At 28.2% G+C, this 4888-nt stretch overlaps 1 long non-coding RNA gene across 2 annotated transcripts; it reads left to right on the top strand.

Annotated features, from left to right (window-relative positions):
• Positions 1 to 2445: 2445 nt before the first annotated feature.
• Positions 2446 to 4614, top strand: LOC145058640 (uncharacterized). 2 transcript variants are annotated; one of them, XR_013686445.1, is made up of 6 exons: positions 2446 to 2753; positions 2855 to 2916; positions 3229 to 3291; positions 3439 to 3564; positions 3677 to 3805; positions 4273 to 4614. It is a non-coding gene; the product is annotated as an uncharacterized LOC145058640 (long non-coding RNA). The 2 variants fall into 2 exon arrangements; XR_013686444.1 differs by having other exon boundaries at positions 2451 to 2753; positions 3705 to 3805.
• Positions 4615 to 4888: the final 274 nt, after the last annotated feature.

Genomic DNA, 4888 nt, shown 5'->3' with positions numbered 1-4888 from the left:
TTTCTAAAGAGTTTGTTTCTATAAAGATTATTGTTGTTTTAAAAAAACTTTAATTTATATAATTTAATTTGTTACACGTTAGGTCCTAAGGGCCTTTTTTATGGCTCGTCCTGGGCATTTGAATCCTCAGGATCGGCCCTGTCTATCTCTCTTTTCCTTCTCTCTCTTGTTCACTACATATCCACTAGTGAACACCATCCCTAAAGCTAGTACCTATGTAGTAGAGTGGGTTTCTTGATGATGTGGCATGCCTTTTACGCGTATTGATAACGTATGGCCTTAGATAACTTAAAGTTTTCTAAGCTAAAACTATCATTGCAATACACTAACCCTATTTACAACTAGAAAACCTGTAAAGCTGTGTCATTAAGGGAAAAAATATTAAATTATCCAACATAAAAATATAATTTCCAATAATTGATTTAAAATAAAAGATTATCGTAATTTAAAAAATATGATATTTCATCACATAAGATATTAACGAATCTTCTTCATTAAACACAAAAAATAGTTAAACTCAACAAATATATAAGTTATTTATCATATTAAATACTAGCTGTGAGACCTTTGTATTACACGAGTTCATTAAAAATATAAATATAAAGGTCTAAACATTATGCATTTTTAAAGTAAAATTTTTGAATAAATACAACTGAAATGATGAATAATTAAGTACTTAATTTTATACAAATAAAAGAAAATTATTGATATATTTTAAAGAAATGACGAGTAAATAAACACTTCAACATCAGATGTCTTATTGCTAAGTTTACCGTTATTGTCTAAAACTAATATTTTTAATCTATCTTTGTTTTTAACTTTGGACAATGCAACATACAACTACCCATGAAAAATCCAAAATTTCCAACACAAATCCGAAATTGGATGAAAAGTTCCGGAAATTTTAGCAAAAAAATCATTTTTATTTATATCTAACAAAAAGTTAAACATATATATTAATATGAACTATATACAATATTAGGGCATGAAATCAAACATTAAATTGAAATGCTATGACAATAAACACTCTGAAATGAATATTTCAAACATAAGCATAACGATTTCTTTGGAATTTTTTTGTAAAAAACAAAAAAGAAATCCAAAATTTCAAAATCAAATCCAGAAGGGGGGTGGGGGTGTTAGTATGTAGTCATTTTTCAAAAAATTGAAAAAGGGGTTATTTTCTTTAATGGTTAGCTTATTTAATATTTTTTTAAATACAACAAATAGGACATTAAGGTTTTCAAAACGACTTTAACCTTTTTTCCATTTCGTGTATATCTAAAGATAATAGTTTGATTCCATTTCTCCCTGTTATAATACAAAAATAAGTTTATTCTCATTTTGTCATGTGTCATTCATCAGTTAGGTCTGCTAATTAATTTCATGTCACTTGTTAACCAATTGATTCTCCATTTTAAATTTCTTACTCTAATTTAAATTAAATTATTAACATTAGAATAAATATTAAAAAAATTAATACAGATTATAAGGTCACATATTTATTTAAATCAATGATTATAGTTTTATATAACTAAAAAATATATTTTAATTAATAATTTATTTAAAGTAATTAATTAATAATTTTGAGTTTTTACTATGAAAGTTTAATTAATTTTATAATTTTGGTTCTCACGGGTTATAAACTAATTAAGTAATAAATGTAGCCTAAAAGTAAAACCAAATTAAAAAAATGTGTTATATATATATATATATATATATATATATATATATATATATATATATATATATATATATATATATATATATATATATGGAAAAGAACTTCCCTAATAAGGGTCCCGGGTCAGCTTTCATGTACCGACTCATCCTCTGTTGCAAAGATAAGGATATGTCTCATGCACTTGAGTCATTGCAGACAAACCGTTATGACCACATGGGCTGAATAGTATCAGGATTTGAACATAAGTCAATAGGTTATCCATAATGCTCAATAACATGAAAATCCTCATTTATAAAATCCCCATACTCTAGGTATATATGATTACCAACATGTACCATCCAAACTTATTGGTAGCCAATGAAGTTGGTACCAACTATTCTTGGTATGATAGTGGTAGAAATTTTTTTATACCAACTATAATTGGTACGGTACACGGTTTAGTGAAAAAATAAATTTGTACCTACCAATTCCACCCCAACACACATATAATATTTAATGCACCACAGATAAAAATTTAACCCAAAACACCAAAACTAAATGTCTTTTTTTTTGTGAAAATATTAAACCTATATACCTTAAACAACATTTATACCCTAAAAATAAAATTTTAAATCAATATATATATATATATATATATATATATATATATATATATATATATATATATATATATATATATATATATATATATACTATCTTATTAAACATATTATCTATTTCTTGAAATTTAAGAGGTATACCTGTTACAACATGATGTGCAATATTATTAAGTTTACAATCGTATAACTCATCGTATCTTTACCTTATCTTACCCCTCACCTTATCGACACAACATCAAACGCCATCAAACCCACGTCTCTTATATCTCTCTCCTTACTCGCTTCAGTTTCCGGTGGACCTTCAGCGTACCACCTCCCTCCTCACCCTCCTTCCGCCGCCGCTGCAACCTATAGAAGGTCACCGAACATCCCTTCCCCCATTAACTATCATGTGCTCAATCAAATCCTCATCCTTATTCAACCTTACTCTATCGAAAAACCTAGACCACTAAACATAGTCATTATCAATGGTCAAATCTGCCTTCTCTATCCGTTGTCAATTGCATCTGTTTTCATTTAGTTTTGGTGCAAGTTAACAATATTATATCTTGTAATGGTTTCATATTTGCAGGTTTACTAACGTCCATCACACGGGCAACATACCACCACAAATTCTCCGCCCTCATCACCCAGGTTCTCTCTCTCTCTCTCTTATATATATATATATATATATATATATATATATATATATATATATATATATATATATATATATATATATATATATATATATATAGCTTTTCTGTTGTCGATTTCAAGTTTCTTTTTAGTTTTTGATTTTTCAAGTTCCTCTACTTCATTTTCTTTTTGTATTTTTGACTACGCCTTCCCCTCATTCAAAGAATGTGTACCATAGTCTGGTTCAACTTCTTATTTCTCTTTCCTTTTCTATTAGCTTGCCTAACTATTTGTGTTTTATTTGCTTTCAATTTGTTTCTATGTAAGAACATTTGGGAGATGATTCATCTACTCCACTTCTAAAGTTGAACACGATAATCAAAGAACCAGGTGATAATCATAACATGTCTCCACACCCTACAGCTCTCCTTTTGTTGCCAAACGATTTCACCTGTTTCCCCTCATATTCAAGTGTAAACCCTAACTCCATTAAATATAAAAACTCTTATTATTCTATTGTTATGTTAATTTTTTCAGGTAGCAAATTGGGAATTAGATTTAGTAACTTAATTTCTTTCTGGGAAAGAAAATGAATCAGGGTGAGATTAGCCCTGTTACATGTTGGATTTTATCACTCACATGCCCTTTTTCAAGTTGTTTCAGGTATGGATTGTTCAAATTCTCCTGATGTTGGTTTTTTCTTGGCTTATTGTCGTATTGGGAATTTTAATGTTGTATACAAATAAATAGTTTCTATTGTTATGTTTACATTCAGATTAGCTTTTCGATCTACTGAATTGTAGGCAAATAAATAGAGATAATCATGTAAGCTTTTATTGGTTTGTTGAATGACGAAATTATAAAGGGGTCAAGGCTATAAAGTGTTTGCTCACCATTTTCTCAGGTTTGTTTTTTGGATTTTGTTGATTACTGTTTTCATATTCTGGTTTGATAAGTTCCTGAACCTTTTATTACTTGTTGATGTAATTTCTCTGTTGCTTTTATTGGATTTTTAGAGCCTCACACATATTTAAATAGGTGTACTACAATATGAATCATGCAATATCTTTGTCCATTTATGTTGTGTGTTGTCTTGATAGTTAGCTTACTTTCATGTAACCTTTGTTCTTATGTTCAAACGCCTTGTATTGGTTCAGCTTCTGGTTGGTCTTCTGTGTTCTGTTTTATATATTATTTTTCTAAAAATATTATATATTTTCATTAGTTTTAACAATAATTTGGTTATCTCTCATGAACTTCAATAATTGTCCATATTTCTCATGACTATTAAATGTTGCACAATTTGTAGCTTAGAAAATTTTGTTATAGCATTCTATAAATTTTTCTAAGCTAAGTGATTGGCAAATGTAGGTAAACGGAGAATCTGAAATGATAGAAGATCTTGAACTTCATTATCTTGAGGATTACCCTCTCCAGGAAAAAAAAAGTCAATAAGCATTTGAATAGGCAGTTGTGTCGATGAAATGGTTGCATGTATGCATTAAGTTGGCATTTGATTTGGACCTAGTACTTAACTTCGATTAAAACAATCTTCACCAAAAAGGTTTATAGCAACTAGAGACCAGCACCAGTGAGTATTTCAGTTTTTCATGTTTGTTTTTCTTTGATATCCAAACCTTATAAAAAATTAATTTTTATTCTTTGTATTGGCCCTCAATATTCATTATCAATCGGTTTTTAGCATTTTTCCAATTTCCATGCTTTGTACCAGATCATGCCATACATACTTTACATAATGTTGTGTAAAAATTGTTCTATTGCTTCACTTATGTACAGTTAGGTTTTAGTTGCAACATGGTTGGGTGTGTTTGGTTTTTAATTTCGCTTGTGTGGTCTATGGTTATAAAGTTAGCATCACAGGTTAACTACACACACATATATATATATATATATATATATATATATATATATATATATATATATATATATATATATATATATATATATATATATATATATGACAAAA

The sequence above is a fragment of the Lactuca serriola genome, chromosome 6 (assembly GCF_051521515.1).
Source record: "Lactuca serriola cultivar US96UC23 chromosome 6, Lser_US96UC23_V15, whole genome shotgun sequence".
Classification (NCBI taxonomy): Eukaryota; Viridiplantae; Streptophyta; class Magnoliopsida; order Asterales; family Asteraceae; genus Lactuca; species Lactuca serriola.
Note: the sequence above shows the minus strand (reverse complement) of the source record. Positions and strands in the feature narration are given on the sequence as shown.